Source organism: Micromys minutus (assembly GCF_963924665.1).
Source record: "Micromys minutus genome assembly, chromosome: 2".
NCBI lineage: Eukaryota > Metazoa > Chordata > Mammalia > Rodentia > Muridae > Micromys > Micromys minutus.
In genome coordinates, this window is record NC_137971.1 from 73,870,521 (window position 1) to 73,887,875 (window position 17,355).

Sequence of the window (17,355 nt, forward strand, 5' to 3'; positions counted from 1 at the left end):
TTCCTTATGGTGCTATACTTTACACAAAACATGATTCACCCATCTATAGTGAAAAATCTCATGCATTATGATAATTATATTCATGTGGCCACAACTATAATCAAAAAAAAAAAAAGTTCTATCACTTAAGAAAACTCCCTTGTGCCACTTCTCAGTCCCTTTCCACAGTCTTCTCCCATATGCTCGCTGGACACCAAAAATCTAGTTATATTGTTTTATATCACCACAAATCAGTACACTCATTGAAGCTTATCTAAATGGAATCTTTTTCTGCCTGGCATCTCTACCTGAACAAGTCTAAGATTCATTTTATATTGTTGCAGGTACCAAAATTGTTTCTTTTATAGCTTATATTTTATTAAATAGATACACCACAATTTGTTTGCCAAACTTCGAATTGATCGGTTATTGTTTTTAGCTGGGGGAGGGGCTATTATTATTATTTGGTGGACAATTGTGGGGCAGTTTCCTCAGACTGAAACATTCCCTTCTGGAGATGAGAGGAAGCACTATATAAGCTTGGGGAAAGCTGAAGCATCTGACTCAAAGTGTTATTCCCCAAGGGTTATTCCCTCTAGGCAAAGGGGCTGGTTGCATGTGGTCATTCTGAGAGCTTCCAGGCAGGTGCAGCTTTCCTGAGTAGTCCAGGCTGTGGTGAGCTTTCTAGTGACTCAGCTACCTTTGTGTTACCCCTGTTCCCATAACTCTTCACCCATATTGCCGTAAGTAAGCTCCTTGGTTGTTAGTTGGCCTACGGTGGCACCATCATTTTGCCCTGCCGTAGATGCTCCATTTAGGAGTAGAAGTTCACCTGCAACTCCCGAGGAAAAACATAACAATAGGCACATCTTTTCCCTTTCTCTTATACCTAGTGCTCTAGTTTGGGTTATGAATGTCCTCTAAAGGTCATCTGGTGAAGACTCCCCCCCCCAGAGGTGTTACTGGGAGGTGGTGGTGTCTTTAGGTGGTAGGGCCTAGTGAGATCATCTCAGGTCTTTGAGGCTGTGCCCTTGACAAGGACTGGGAACCTCTGCTCTCTTTTCTTGGCTGCCTTACACTTCTACAGTTGTGTACCCTGAACCCCAAGTTCATAAGCCATGGGGTCAACTGATCACCAGCTGAACCATCCAGAATAGTGAACTAGGAAAAAAAAAAACCAAAAAAACAAAAAACAACCCTTTTCTCACTCTAAGTAGATTCTCTCAGGAGCTGGTTCCGGTAAGGAGGAAGCTGACTGGCGTACCTCGAGAATAAAATTACTGCCTCCCAGAATACATGTGTGTTTAATGATACGAGAAACAAGAGAATGTTACTAAAATAATCTGTACCCACTTGCATTCCCAAGTGGGTAAAAGGTCATGGGTTCTCTCTTTCTAGCAGTGCGCATGCTCTCTATTTACTGTGTATTGGGACAATTTCCACACAGCAGCCTGGATGCTTACTTTAAATAAAAACATCACCACCACCCCGATCGCCATCTTACTGTCCATCTTAAAACAAGGCGGAGGCATCAAGAGCTCTTTATCAACCCTCTCTCCCTTCTTTCTTCCCTCCAGTGTTACCTGGAGTCCTGACCTTACATCACCTCCTGGCTCACCTTGCCTCAGGCACCCAGTCTTCATTTCCTAAAGCGTTCCTGTCTTCCTGATCAGGAAAAACTGAGCTTCTCCTTATCTCTTCTCGTTCCTTCCCTGGCTTTGATGCTCCCAGTCACATACTCTGAAGCCATTCTGGACTTCCCATAGCATTCATCACATTTACAACGACATGTTCCTGCCACCTATTTATTTTCTGAGTCTCCTGGATCTTTGGAAAGTTGGGAGAGCAAGGCACCTGTCCGCCCTACTCCTCCATCTCCACATGTAGCCGAGTGCCTGGTAATGCTCGTTAGTGAACGAATTCTTCTCCTACCTCTGCTTATCTTCTCCATCTAAACATACACATGGACGCCAAAGAGTTTTTTTCTAGCAAGTAAATCTGATGAGCTCCCGCTGCTGCCAAATGCTCTCGAATGGCTTGAAGGCTAAAAAGTCTTGAGTAGTTGCATTCCGTAGAGCATCACCTGAAACCCCTCACATAGTATAAAAGGCCTATGGGAGTCTACCCTCACCCGTTTCTCAGAATCCCTATTTTATGACCCTGGGACATTGAACTACAGCCAGTTGTGTCTTGCAGTAGTGCTGTGACTTGAACGTGCTGTTCCGTGTGAATAAAAAAACCTTTCCTCCCCATTGTCTATTTGCAAACCTTCCCTGAGACTCTCTGATTCTCATCAGACTACAGATGAGTCAAGTCCAGATAGTCATTTATCATCATTCCAGTTCCCTGTTACTGATGTGAGCATGAAGAAGTCCTGGAGCATTCATGGCTGGAGTCTCACATGATGTCATGAGTCAATTTATGTTATCTAGCCACTGCTGACATGTTCAGTCCTAGAGAGCAGAGCGTCCATTTCCCCTTGTGTTTCCTATATCACCAGTACCTAGCTGAGTGCTTGGGAGGCCCAAACACTGGACTGAAGGTGTCTGTAAAACAAAGAGCAAATGCCATGCCCTCTTCTCTAGCATTTCCTTAAGATGTGCTAAGGAGCATCATCCTTCTGCCAGGCAGCTGTCTGTCATCATCAGGACCACTAGTAGAAACAGGATTCCTCTAGACTCCCCTCAGTCTCTTCCACTGCCGATTTGCTTTCTGTTACAAATGCCAACAGCATTCTTTCAAAAATGGCCCAGCTTGCCACCAGACCCACCAGGCCTCTTTGTGGCTTTAGTGAGGATCAAACGGGTACCCCCTCTTTTGCCTAGGTCCCTCAGATAATTAACAGCCAAAGGGATCAGTTATGGCTCCCTCCTTTCTCCAGTAACTCCTCTTGTCTTGTCATCCAGACTATTTTCCTGTTCCCAGTCTACAGGTTTCAGCCAAGAAATGCCCGAGTTAAGGGTTTTATACTAAAGATGCTTATGCCTCCTGACCAAGTTGAAGGTAATTTGAACATTAAAATGCATTATGCTTGTAAGGGATTATAATGGGAAATTACATGTCTATAAATAGATAAATATAATCATAAAATCTATTCATTCATTGAAAGTTGGATGATTCCCATCAAGATGGATTAACTAGAATATTTGCCTTCTCTTCCAAAGCAAGTTTAAAAAAACAAAACAAAACAAAACAAAACAGGGCTGGAGAGATGGCTCAATGGTTAAGAGCTCTGACTGCTCTTCCAGAGGTCCTGAGTTCAATTCCCAGCAACTACATGGTGGCTCACAACCATCTGTAACAGGATCCGATGTCCTCTTCTGGTGTGTCTGAAGACAACTACAGTGTACTCACATAAAGTAAATAAATAAATCCTTAAAATAAAATTTAAAAATTTAAGAAAACAAGCAAAATGATTAGATAACAGTTTAAAAAACAGAGGACCTCAAGCCACGGGGGCAGCAATCTGTGGGAGGTTGGAAACAAATGATGCAAATTCTACAACCACCTCAGAGTAGCACCAGAGGACCAACCACATTCTCAGTCAGAAAGGCCTCAGTCCAGAGTCCAGGTTAGAGCAGTGGCCTAAAGTCTCGACCCTTTAAACACAGTTCCTCATGTTGTGATGATGCATTAAACCAACCATCAAATCATTTTTGTTGCTACTTCATAATGGTAAAATTGCTACTGTTAGGAATCATAATGTAAATCTCTTTCCCAATGGTTTTAGGGACCCTGTGAAAGGGTTGTTTGACGCCCCTCAAGGTTGTGGCCCACAGGCTGAGAACTACTGGGCTAGAGTATTACATAAAAGAGAGTTAGACAGACACCTCACAGACCCTGTAAAGGTCATGTTGAGAGCCAAGTAACACATGCATGTCATGAAACTAAAACAAAGAATAACATGGGTTCACAGAGAGTGTGGAATAGTTAGGGAAGAATATACTCATTGGCCTAGGGAAAATGATAATGTAGAAAAAACAAGATGGCTTAGCAGATAAATGTGCTTGTTTCTAAGTTTGATGACCTGAGCTCAATGTCCCAGCCCCAGGTGATTATCCTCTGACCTCCACACGAACGCTGAGACATGTGTGTTCCCCCTCCCCAAACAAATAAATAGATTAATGGGCTGGCCAGCTGTGATGGTTGGCACATGCTTGGCCCAGGAAGTGGCACTATTAGAAGGTGTGGCCTTGTTGGAGGAAGTGTGTCGCTCTGGGGGTGGGCTTGGAGTCTTCCCTCCTAGCTGCCTGTGGTGGCTCAGTCTGTTTCTGGCTTCTTTCAGATGAAGATGTAGAACTCTCAACTCCTCCTGCACCATGCCTGCCTGGAGGCTTCTATGCTCTCTTCTTGATGATAATGGGCTGAACCTCTGAACCTGTAAGCCAGACCCAATTAAATGTTGTCTTTATGAATTATCTTGGTCACAGTGTCTGCTCACAGAAGTGAAACCCTAACTAAGACACCAGCAGACTAAGTTTGGTGCCCCAGGTTTGATCTCTGGAACCCTCAGAGTACAAGGCAAGGACTGTGAGATGAAAGTTATCTTATATGTACTACGGCTCTTGTTGGGTAGGGATGGAGCACACAGTCACACTCATAATGCATAAGTAAATAAATGGGTAAGTGTAACAAGAAATTTAAAATATGCCATAGAGAAGATCCCGGGTATACTATGGAAGACCTTCACATGCGTGGTTTGGAGGAGACTCAAGGGCAAATAAATAGATGAAAATTTTGAAGACACAATGCAATTCACCCCCCCCCCCATTTGAGAAAACTGTAGCTGTGATTCCTGCTATCCAGACTTCTCTGCAAACGGATGGTAACCTGGAATTGTTCTGTTTTTACTTAACAAGTAAAGATGAAAAATGTTCCAATGGCTTCCTGGTTCCAGGATATAGCAACAAGATGGCCTTTGGGGAAGCAAGGAACAAGTCTCACCAGACATTCAGTCACTTTGATGTTGCACTTGCCAAGCTCCAAAACTACAAGAAATAAAATTATGCCTTCTGCAAAGTAAATAATAATAATAATAATGAATCACCAATCAAGTAAACCCAACCAAGGTATAGAAAATGTGATTTCTACATATCGAAGAACGGTATGCATCAGCAAAGAGGTGGGCTGTTGACAGGCACAAGATGGAAGGGTCTCAGGGATAGCATGCTGATAGAAAGAGGCCATGGCAGGGGACGAGGAGATGACAGAGACTGGGTGATTCAGTGTATAAAGCTCAAGAAAATACAAACTATTCCTTAATGATAGTAAAGCTGTCAATAGATGACTGAAGACAGGAAGAGCAGGGAAAATTCAAGAAGGAAGGATGACAAGAAAGGGGGAAATGTTGAGAGACGACAGATACATTTGCTGTCTTGATCATAGCGATGGATTCACAGCTGTAGGCAGATGTCAAAACTCATCAAATCACGCACTTCAAATATGTGAATCAATAAAGCTGTTTCAAAAGACTCTGATGAGAAACATGGTGTTTACATAATTTCTAAATACCTCCCACAAATTGCTTATAATCTAAAGGCAGGGGAGGGAGGGATTCCATCTCAATGAACTGATCAAACTTAGCATCACAGGGACCACATCCCGGGGAGGATGCAAGGAGAAAAACATAGCATCACTCCAGCGTCTTTCTGCCCAAGATGTACAATCTGAATCTGATCATGAAGAACCCACACAAATGAAACTTTCCAAGAGTAAGCTGGTGGCTTTTCGGGTGCCAAGACTTTAAGTAGTAAGAGAAAATGAAGGAACCATTGCTGGCTGAAGGAGGCCGAAGCCAGGGCTAGTAAAGCAGGCCTGAAGTCCTAACTACCTATGACTAAAAGGAGGAAAAAACGTTCAAGGTCAGCATGGCCAACTTAGGGAAGGTTTTGTTTTTTGTTTTTTGTTTTTGTTTTATAAAGGTTGGAGATGTCGCCCAATGATAGAGCTTTTGTCTAACGTAAGAATCTTGGTTTCTATCCCTGGTACCAGGGATTAGGGGAATGAGAGGAGAAAGGATACGTGACATTAAAAAGCAATGTTGGATGTAAACTGGGTCCTCTGTATGACTGTAATCATGCGGCTAAGAGGGCTGTGAGGATTCAGTAGTTTCCATGTTAATTGCTTGAATTCAGTGGTTGTACTGCGACTAAATCTTCCCAGTATTCAGGAAATAAGGTGAGCCTTTCTCTCAAAGAGATGAGGCATGCATTCAGATATATTTCTAAATGGCCGGCAATTTATTTTCCACAGATTCGGGGAGATAAGGACCCTTCAGAGTATTTCAAACTTTTCTGCTAGTTTGTAATTATTCTTAAATTTCTTTCACTTAAACATTCGTTGATGTATTTGAAACACTGGTGGCAGAGACTCATAGAAATAGAACAGTTGGGTGGAACATAATGAACATTATCAATTTTTCGAGGGAGAGGTTGTAACAGCTCAGATTAATGAGTGTCATCCGTTTGTCATCTCCTCACCTGCCACCAGAGACACATCCTCTTTCCCGCTGTGGGGAGCACTTTGTCAGTTCATTCCCTGTCTTTAATTAGCTTGGCTGTCAGTCTTTCCTCCCAGATTTTCTTCCTTCCTTCCCTTCCCTCTCTCTGTGTGTGTGTGTGTTTGTGTGTGTGTGTGTGTGTGTGTGTGTGCAGGTTGATATTAGGATGTCCTCCTCAGCTGCTTTTCCACTTCATTTTTTTGAGGCAGGGTCTCTCACTAAACCTGACACTTGCTGTTTGGGATAGACTGGTAGGAAGTGCCCCTTGTGATCTCTCTTTCTCTATGCTCCATTTTGCTCTACCATTGCCAGATTATTCAGGGGTGCTGGCGATCCAAAGTCAGGTGTCCATACCTTCACAGGAAGCCATTTCCTTACCCCTCAACTTACACTGTGTGTGTGTGTGTGTGTGTGTGTGTGTGTGTTTTAAAACTATCTAAATTTCTTTAGGAACAGTTCCTATTTATTCTTTACAATTATGAAAGATCTTTGTGTATTAAAGCAGTTGGTCTGTCTATGGCATGGATAGTAAAGCACTTTTATTTTTTAAGTAATCTTTAAAAAAAATTCAATGTTTTAAATGACTACGCTGTGGATTGAACCCTAGCTTTTAGGCATGGTTAGGCAAATACTCTACTACCAAGTTTCACGTGTGCAATGGTTCTAACCACTGTCTTATCTGTCTTGTAACTTGGTCTAAGATACTTTAATATTCTGTAGCTATGTTAAATTTACACATTCATTTTTGCTACTTTTTAGTGTACAAGTTTCAGAATCTCATTTCTAAAGTTTTCCCCCAATTCAAGACCACAGGGAAGGCCGCCCTTCAGGTTTCTTTCCATTCTCATCGGGGTCACGTGTTTTTTACCTTAGTTTCTGTCAGTCCTGTGGTTCAGATCTTTAGTGTCCCCTTAAGGATCATTCTCCAGGTTGGTACCCTGAGCTGTGGAAACCTTCTCTAAACACATAAACCCACAGACCTTAGTTTAAATTTTATGTCTGTATGTGCTATGCATGGGTGTGTGCATGTGGGTGTAAGTGTTCACAGAGGCACAGGAGTGCATCGGATCCCTTCGGGCTGGACTTTCAGGTGGTTATCAGCTATGCATGTGGGTGCCTGGACTCTGCCTCCTGCAGCAGCATGGTACACTCTTTACGGCTGAGCCATTTTTCCAGGCCTGAATGTTAGACACTTTTAAAAGTGGGGCTTCTGGGGAGGTCTGCTGGTCACTGGGGTGTGTCCTCAAAAGAGATTGTGGGGTCCTTGTCCTTCACTCTTTCTCTTACATTTTTTTCTGTATGCATGTATGAGTACCTGCGCATGTACATGTGTGTATGTGTGGGCATACATAAATATGTACGTGGATGTATGTTGTTCAGATGTAAAACTCCACACATTTTTTTAACTCAGTTCCATCTGTATTGGAATCACAGTGGGGTTCTCTGTAAAACTTCGCAAGTTGATCTGAAATTGATGAAGATATTCAATGGAGCCAGAAATGACAAAATAATCTTACTAAAAAACAAAGTTAGTGCTCAGGGCATAGCTCCATAGTAGAGAACATGATTAGTGTGACAAGGCCCAGAGTCCTATCTTCAGGGTGTGTCCTACCCCTCCCTCTCCCCTCCCTCCTCCTTCCTCCTCAGTCTCTCTCCTTCCTCCTTCCCCCTCAGTCCCTCTCCCTCCTCCTCCCTCCTCAGTGCCTCTCTTCCTCTCTTTCCCCTCTCCCTCTGCCCCTCCTTCCCTCTCCCTGCCTTCCCCTCTTCCCCCTCCCTTCCTTCCTCATTCTCTCTCTCTCTCTCCCTTTTCCATACACACACTAACAAAGTTGGAGGATTTGTACTGCTGGTAACCAAGAGGACACATTAATTCAGCAGTTTGAGACTGCTATAAAAATGACCACACAGATCAAAGCAATGGAGGTGATGATCCCAAAATCAATCTCACACTTAGAGACAATTTAACTAAAATAAGAAAGTCAAAACAATTCAAAGGAGAAGGAGGCTTTTTGTTGTTTGGGGTTTTTTTTTTGGTCTTCTAAGACAGGGTTTCTCTGTGTAGCTCTGGCCATCCTGGAACTCTCTCTGTAGTCCAGCCCAACCTCAGAGATCTGTTTGTTTCTGCCTCCCGAGTGCTGGAATTAAAGGCATGTATCACCACCCTGAAGCTAGAAAAGTTTTATTTAAACAAGAGACGCTGGAGCAAACAATATCCGAATGCAGAGGAATGAAGGTAGTCCCCACATCCCCACGACAAACTATGTTTTTCGTTTCCTTTGTGTTGTTCCTCCCATATATTATGTATACACATTAATTCAAGCTGGATCAAAGATGAACAGTAATAACTACAAAATGCCTAGAAGAAAACATAGATTTTACAGTCTTAGGCTCATAAATCTTTATGACGCCGGGCTTGGCGACAATTCCTCAGCTTAGGACACTAAAAAGTGCAAGCAGCAACAATGAAAAGGGAAATGGGACAACATCCTAAGTAGACAGTGGATACACCAAAGGAAATGCTGATGAAGTGAAAGCCGTTCATTATGAGAAAAGTATTTGCACATCATATTTTTATCAAGGGACTACATTTGGAAAGCAAATGAGGAGCTCGTACAACATAACAGACAGATGCATGGCTCCTAAGCTTCACAGGTGCAAGGAAGATGGCCAATAGGCCACTGAACATCAAAAGATGCCCAGGATCTTGAGCTAAGATGCGAGGCATAAGGGTCATCGTGAAAATACAGACCAAAGCAACAGTGGGATTTCATTTTACACCACTAGGAAGGCTGTCACCAAAAAAAAAAAAAACAGTAAATAGCAAGTGATGATAGGAATGTAGGTAAACTGAGTCCTCCCGCCCCATCCCCAGGAATGGCAAGGCTGCAAAAAGCCACTCTCATTGGATCTACCAAAGCTAGGTGTCTCCTAAGAGAGAGAAAAATGTGCACCCAAACACTTATACATAAATGTGTGTTGCACATTTCTTTCTAGCAGTCAGAAGTACAGAGGATCTAGATGTCTATCAACTGAAGAATGCAAAGAGATGAACATGGAACTTGCACATTCTGCAAATACTGAAGGTTATTTGTGATAGAACACTAGTGGACAGCTGGTCCATGCCATCATGAGGATGCAACTTTGGAATAGTTTGCTAAGTGAAAGAAGCTGGAAGGGAAAGAGCACATGCTATTACCTGATTTCATTTACATGGACCGTTCTGAACAGAGAAATCTGGAAACAGATGAATGGTCACCCAAGACTGGGGCAGGAGATTGGAAGATTACAGAGTAGTAGTCGTGACAACGTTCTCAAATTGCGTTTATGGTTCTGTGAATCTCCCCAAAATGTATTGCATCGAACATTTTTTAATGTGAAAGTTTTTAGGGTCTGTGGACTGGGTTGTAGTTCAATAAAGCTATTGCCAGAAACGGCAATCAAACATCGCGCTATTGTTTAGTGGAATGTTGGACGACTCTGCTGTGATCGGAAGTATTTAGCAGAGCTACGTAGGAGAGAAAGCAGGAAGTTTGCTGCAATGGAGACAGGCATTGTGGCTCACTCGGGTAGTCTCTGCATCCAAGAGCCAAGGGCAGGAGGATTTCAAGTTTCAGGCCAGCCCTGTGAGACCCATCTCAAAAGAAACAAACCAAACTAAACCAAACCAAACCACGTGCACATACTGTTACCAGACCATAGGAAACTGGGTAAGCAGAGGGCTGAGAGTGGGTCTGTTTGCTGAAGGACAGGAAAGATGTGAGCTTCTTACATGGTTTCTACAGGTTCTTTTATTTTATATGTATGTGTGTGAGTTACACACATGCCACAGTGCATGCCTAGAGATCAGAGGACATTCTTAGAGAGATGGGTTCTCTCTTTTTACCATGTGAGTTTCCCAGCCTCAAATTCTGGTCAAGGACTAGCAGCAAGCACCCCACGACTCCCCACTAACCCTCATCAGCTCAGGATTTGTGCTTCTTTGTAGAAGGAGCAGAAAGAACTTGCAGAAGGGCAGAGGTTGGATGGTGATGATGCAGGTAGAAACCAGGACATCTTCTGTAAACCCAGACAGATGGACAGATAAACAGAAGGATCTGTTCAGATACCGATACTCTGTATCTTGTTTCTTCTTCTTTGTCTCAATAAGGAAAGAAAGTAGCAAATGAAAGAGCAGACAGCAGGGCCCTGGGTTTGAAAGAGGAAAGTCAGGAGAGTTGGGCAGGGTTGAGAGAGAGCCTCAGCTGCACAAATGCATTGTAAAGAAGCCCGTGAACAAGAGCAGTTCCTGTGCTATCTTTTTCTGAGTCATCCGAGGCAGGCCAGACAGCCCCAAATGCTTTCAGAGTTACTCACTCCCCTTGGCCTTGAGCCTTTCACTCTCTGGACACCCTCCTCTAGACTGACTGCCTTTTGGCATCCTTTCTCTCAGAACTGAATGTTCTTCTCTAGGGAGGGCCGACACAAATCCACCTCCCTAGTTCTATTCCATATGCATTCCTTAATTCAACCTGGGGTGCCTGCAGCACATCTCATGATTTCCTTGCATTAGGACAGTGAAAGATCAGCAAAACAAAACACCAGAGAAATCTGTTAGCCCCAGGATGGTAGGGGACCCACAAGTTTGTTAAGGAGTTATACTGAGAAGTTTACCATGGTAGCTGGATAGCCCAAGGAAGAATAAGGTCAGGGATTTGGGATGAACATGCTTAGATGGGATATTTTCTGGCTTCTTATTGGTTTAAGCCAGCCAGCTAGGCAAGGGGAGCAACCATACATCCTGGACCTATTTACTGAGCATAGCCACAGTAGCCTCGCTATGATGATCCAGGCCAATTGGAGCTCAGAACAGCAAGGGAAAGAGGCGAATGCAAAGAAACTCTCAGGGCTATGGCTGCCACCCAACACTGGCATTGTTGCTGGGCCAAGTATCTAGGCACAGAGAGCACGGGGCTCCTGGCAGCAAGGGGTGGGATGACATTCGGAAGGAACAACACAGCGTTTGCCTCAGATCTAGACTTAGAACATGCTCCAGCTGTGAACTTCCTGGGGCACATGAGCATCTGCTAAGCCTCTCTGAGCTTCAGTTTCCTCATCTGCAAAATGCAAGAGGATCCTAAAGCCCACCCCTGGGAGCTGGCTGTAAGAAATGGACTCCAGCCTGGCAGGGTGGCTCACACCTTTAATCCCATTACTTGGGAGGCAAAAGCATGTGGATCTGAGTTAGAGGCTGCATTGGTCTACAGAGTGAGTTCCAAGACACCCCAGGCTACACACAGAAATCCTGGTCTTGGAAAAAAGAAAGAAAGAAAGAAAGAAAGAAAGAAAGAAAGAAAGGGGGGGAAAGGAAAGGAAAGAGAGAGGAGGGAGGGAGAGAGGGGGAGGGGGAAGGAAAAGGAAAGGGGAAGAGAGAGCTTTTTAGGACTCTTCTCCCCATTTTCAAACTTCTGTATTTGTTAGCCCTCCCTCTCAAGCCCCTAGAGAGTCACACTGAGTAAAATGGATGTCTCCTGGCTACCCTTCTGGTCTTTTCTAGAATCTTTCTTCTTGGAAGCATTAGTCTGTGCCCCATGGACTTTCTGTACTGTACATACTTCCTCCAAGGACACATTCATCACATATAGATCCTACACCTGCCTCCCGCCAGCTGCCTCCCCCCCCCCCACTCCTTGTCTGTGAATTCCCCCTCCACACGCCTTGTCTGTGAAGGCAGAAGGAAGCCCTTGCTCATGTATTCCCCAGTTCACAGCACATTCCCTCCATGTACTCAGCAAATACATACTGATGGGATGATGTTTTAAAGGGGGGGATGTTTAACCCTCGATCCCCAAGCCTTGCTGACTTGAAGGTGGAACAAACACGAATTCTTGTCTGGCCCATACTCTCTTAGCTACTCTTAAACTGCCCCCAGAGACCGAGGTGAGCTCAAGGAAGGCAGCACAGACTCTGCAGAGACTGTATGGCTTCTAGTATTGGCTCTGTAGCTTATCAGCTCTGAAACTTGCCCTTTCTGTGCCTTGGCTTACTCATCTATGGAATGAGTCATACAGTTGCCATAGAGATCAAATAGGCGGCTGGCACAGCGCTTCTAACGGCACCTGGAACATAGTAAATGCTGTATAGGAACTCACTCTCCTCACACTGCTCTTCCTGGCTGCCCCACTGGTGCCTTTTCTTCTACAGCAGGCTATGGTGAGCTAACCCAATTTTATTCCTTATTGTTTCCATTGCTGCAACAAAATATGGGACACAAGCAACTCAAAGGAGGAAGGGTTTATTTTGCTCCCATTTCAGGGACACCAGTCCATGATGTGGGGGGAGGGGAAGCAAGGGATTACAGAAGCTGGGGCAGCTTTAACAGCGTGGGGTGGAGGGAAGCTTGGAACTAGTCACTCTGCCCTGGCAGAGAGAAAGCAGAGAGCTCAGGCCAGACTAGACTTTAACCTTTAAAGGCCTGTCTCCAAAGCTTCCATGGCCTCTCCAGAAAGCACCACCAGGGCTGAACAAGTGTTCAAATACACAAGCCTGGCCACATTTCAGACTCAAACCATTGCAGCTGATGATGTCACAAATGTCACCCAAGCTAATCTGGGGAAGTCCAGACATTGTATCAGTTAAGTGGCCTTCAGCCACAGTTTACAACCAATAAATTATGGATCTCCATGTTTAAAATAATAACACTAATAATAATAATAGTTATTGATGATGATGATTTTTTAGATGGGGTTTCTCTGTATAGCCTTGGTTGTCTTGGAATGAGCTCTATTCTTGAGTCAAGGTCTCCCAGTGGGACCTGAGAATTTCTAATTTGGCTACTGTGGCTGGCCAGACTGCCTCCAAGGGACCCTCACACACACACACACACACACACACACACACACACACACACACACACAGAGTGCTGAGATGACAGGTACACCAGGAGGGTTTTTTTGTTTGTTTGTTTGTTTATTTTTTATTAGATACTCTGTATTTACATTCGAGATATTATCTCTTTACCCCGCCCTGCTCCCCTCCCCTCTCCCCCTCCATTTGCCTTCACAAAGGTGCACTCCCTTCTGATCCCCCTCTCCACCCCATTGCCTTGGCATTCCCCTACATTGGGAAAACATGCCCTCTCTGGAACAAAAGTCTCTTCTCACATTGATGCCAGACACTGCTATCTTCAGCAACCGGATCAATAGGTCTCTCAAAGTGCGCACAAAGGTTGGTGTTTTACTCCATGGGAGTTGTGGAGGGTTTGGTTGGTTGATAATGTTGTTCTTCCTATGAGGTTGCAACACCTTTCAGCTTCTTCAGTCCACTCTTTAGCAACCTCATTGGGGTCCCCAAGTTCAGTCCAATGGTTAGCTGCAAGCATGCTCAGCTGTATCTATAAGACTCTAGCACAGTCCCCGAGGAGACATCTCTGTCTGGTTCCTGCCAGTAAGTACTTTTTGGGATCAGCTATAGTGCTTGGATTAGGTGACTGCATATGTGGTGGATCCCTACACCAGAAGTTTTTACATGGGTGCTGGAATCCAAACTCAGGTCCCCATGCTTGAGCAGCAAGCACTGTTACATGCTGAGCTGCCTTCTGAACCTCCTTCCCTTTTCACCTAGATAAAGGGGCATTGAGGAGCTCTGGGTTCTGTTTGAGATCTGGGACAGGCTTAAAGCTTCATCTCAGGCAAGGTCTCAGGTGCTGCTGTTGCTGGTCTGCGGACCATGCTTTCCTTATGAGACCCTAAGAATGAGGATTTTTCTTTCTCACCAATCTGTATAGTGAGGCAACGAGAGAAACAAGTTTATCAATAAAGGTATCAAAGAAGATCAGGAGAAGAAATGTAAGGCTTGCAGGATGGTTTCCAGGGATAACACGCTTGCCACCCAAGCCTGATGACCTGAGTTGTAGCCATGGGAAAAATGTTAGAAGGAGAAAACTGACTCCCCAAACCTGTCCTCTGACGTCTACACACATACAGTGGCACGCACACACTCACATTTACACACAAATATCTTATGTGAACTCACATATAGAACAATAAATTCTAAAACATCTTCTAAAAAGATACGTAAAGTCTCCCGGACATAAATAGTTCTCTCCCATTGTCTCAATACTTTAAGTGATCCGGACTGAGGTGTCAGAGGCTCTCATGGCCTCGAAATGAGTGCTCAGGTTCCAGCCATCAAGCTCATGACTAGGGCAAAAGGAAAAGATAGGTAGAGGCAAGAACAGGTTCTGAGTGGGACCCATTTAATACAACAGTGCACACTAAGCCTGGATATCTGAAACAAAGCCTGTTCACATCCCAGTACTCAAAGAAGTACGAGAGAATGTTTTACTTGGCTCAGTTTGCCCCAAACACCACGACAAAGAATGAGAGAAACAGACGTTAGGCAAGTAACTAAAATCAGGCACAACCTGTGCTCATTTCTAAAATCATGAACACACCACCTGTCACCCTCGAGATCACAGGGTCACTATTACAGCATCTCCCTGCCTCTAATGTTCAGACTTGCATTCCGGGACACCGGGATGGTAGCAGATTATTTGTAGTTATTGGAGAATGAACCCTCATCTCTGGCTTCTCATCTTTGAGCTAAATAAACACCTTTATCACAAATTATTCTGAAGGAAGCTTTTCAAACCCTGGTTCGGGAGACTACTACGGGTCTTCCCTCCCCACCCATCAGCTGCTACTCTGCCTGGGAAGGGACTCCATTCTCTTGTTGGCTGGTGCTGCTAAAAACTTGGACTAAACTGCTTAACTCAAAGGTCAAGGGGTGGAGCCTATGACAGAGCCTGAGCCAGCCAGGGCACTCTTTTTCCCTAGCAACCAGTGGTTGGCTCAGGTTTATGACAAGACCAAATGAACCTTCAGCTCAGCCATCGGAGGCTGAGACAGACAGATCTCTAAGTTCCTGGCCAGACTGGGAACACAGGAGATTCCATTTAAGAGAGAGAGAGAGAGAGAGAGAGAGAGAGAGAGAGAGAGAGAGAGAGAGGGAGAGAGGGAGAGAGGAAGAGAGAGAGAGAAGGAGGAGGAGGAGGAGGAGGCAGGGAGGGAGGAAGGAAGGAAGGAAGGAAGCTTGCTCAACCAAGTGCTTTTTCTTGAGACACTAGGAAACAATTACATATCCCCAAGGATATCAGCTTCTGGAAGCCTTCTTGAATAACGCAAACACCAGAATGGAGAAACATAATGAAAAGTTGCCCACGCTGTGTAACCTGAGCTCATGCCATCGAGTTTGGTGCTCAGATTTCTACAATTCGATGCATCTAGTTACAATGTGCTTCTGTGATTTGCAGCCCCAACTTCAGGGGTGAGGACCCTTGGTGTGGGACCCATCCTCAAACCCATGCCTTTTATCGCTGAGCTTACTTCCAAGAGCCTCAGTTTCTTTATCCATGAAAGTGGAAACCAGTTGCCCACAGGATGGGATTGAACAAGGTATCTGTGAAGGCCCCGGCACAGGATCCAGTGCAGTCAAGGGCAAGGAGTGTTGTGTGTGTTGGGGACGGGTTGAGAGGAGGGTGTTGACTGTGTCCCCTCAGCCATCAGTGAATGAGCTAAATGTCCTTGGGATGGCCACAGCTGAAGGCCTGGGAGGGCGCTCAGTCTTATGTTTGATCACTACATTTCAGATCACTATTTGGATCTGTATTTTGTTGGTATTTGGAAGATAAGTGGCTTGATTGCTGCTGTTGTGCCCACCTGGGCAAGAAGCCAAGGCAAAGCTGGGAGCCTCAGGTCCCAATCCAAACACCCAATGTGACATCATTTGTCTGTGAAGCTACCCACTTCCCAGCAAGTTATGAAAGGTGGGATGGCTCTTTGTTCTCCCTTGACCTGCCTGTTTCTAACCCCAGAGTTTTTCTTCCCCCTCTTCCCTCCCCCAGAGAGGCTAGCCCTTCCTGTACTCAGAGAAGGATCAACCTATGGCCCGCCATAAATAATGTTTTGAGCACAAAGCTGGAAATGAAGATTCAAGCTTTCTCCACCCTCCCCTTCTTCCTCTCCCCACTCCCTCCCTTCCTCTTTTGAGGAAAGTGTCTCAGTGAGTAGCCCTGTTTAGGCCGGAACTTGTTTGCTGCCCAGGCTGGATTTGAACTTCCGGTGAACCTCCTGCCTTTGCCTCTGCCTCCCAGGTGCTGAGGTTGCAGGTGGGTGACCCCATATTTGGCCGTTACTCATTTCCACTCACTGCCCTGCCAACAAAACCTCTTCTGGTGAGAATATGCGGAGCGTGGCTTTACTTCCAGGGTGCAGGGAGGAATGAATCCAGCAGGAACTCAGAATTAACATCTCAAGAAATGATGGTGCCAGGTGGTGACTGTCTCTATGATTATCTTTTCAGATCATCATTATTTTATGCAAGCTGCAGTTGGCATTGCTGCCAGTTTGCCGCAGGGCAAGTAAAGATTTGGCTCACATCTGAGACCAGAAAATTAAGATTTCTGACGAATCGTTTAATGCAATGTCTGCCATTACTACGGTAAATCTTAGTTTTTCTCCTGGGTTCTCCCTCCAACCCAGCTCCTAGTAAGGTGTGAAATATCTTCTGATATTCTGACTGCTTCTGAAAGAAAGTTTTAATTTCAGTATCATCGGATAACATTTATGTTTTCTTAAGGTGCGTCAGGTGCGTTGACTATAGTACAACATAGATCCTGAAGAAAAGGGAAATATGTAGGAAATTACATGAAAGGACACAAACAAAATCCACTGACCTGGGCCAAGAAGAGAAGGCCAGGGATGATGGTGGTAATTAAAAGAGACTTTAGTCTGAGCATGGTGACATATATCTTTAATCCCAGTACATGGGAGGCAAGCACAGGTAGATTTCTATAAATTTAATGCCAGCCTGGTCTATATATCGAGTTTCCTTACAGTCAG